This window comes from Dipodomys merriami, unplaced genomic scaffold (assembly GCF_024711535.1).
Source record: "Dipodomys merriami isolate MVZ:Mamm:240054 unplaced genomic scaffold, mDipMer1.0.p SCAF_16, whole genome shotgun sequence".
In the NCBI taxonomy this organism is placed as follows: Eukaryota; Metazoa; Chordata; class Mammalia; order Rodentia; family Heteromyidae; genus Dipodomys; species Dipodomys merriami.
In genome coordinates, this window is record NW_027202937.1 from 21,311,694 (window position 1) to 21,312,423 (window position 730).

Below are 730 nucleotides of genomic sequence, written 5' to 3' on the forward strand. Positions count from 1 at the left end.
AAGAGCATTATTTCAGAGGTAATTTAGCAATATGAAAACAAAAGTACCAAATCATCTCAGAAAAAATGGAATTGGAACAAAGGAGTGGTAACTGAAATTATTTAATAACTTTCAACTTAAGGTCTGGGGATAAGAGAGAAAAAATACATATTAAAAATTCCAGCGGTCTTATGGAGGAGATGTGAGGAACAAAAATTAATTGTGAGCTGGGTGCTGGTGACTCATAATCCAAGTGTCTGTAATCCTAGCTACTCAGGAGGCTGAGATCTGAGGATCATGGTTCAAAGCCAGTCTAGGCAGAAAAGTCCATGAGAATCTGATCTCCAATAAATTACTCAGAAAAAGCCAGAAGTGTCGCTGTGGCTCAAGTGGTAGAGTGCTAGCCTTGAGCACAAAGAGGCTCAGGGACAATGCCCAGGCTTGAGTTCAAGCCCCAGGATAAGGAAAAAAAAATTAGTTGTAGCCTAATTGTTGGGCACTTTCAGGAAATACTCTGGGGACGTGGCTTAGTGGTCCAGCACTTACCCACAGTGAGAACTTAAGCCTCCATCCTTTCCTTCTGTCTGAGGGCTTTGCCTGATGGCTCAGGCCTTTAATCACTCCCTCATCCTGTGGATTAGCACACCAAGCAACACGAAACTGCAACGATTACAAAATGTAGTACTTTAGCCAAGCCAAGGAGTCTAAGGGCATTTTCCATTGCTTGTGTTTTCTGTTTATGAATTTCCAG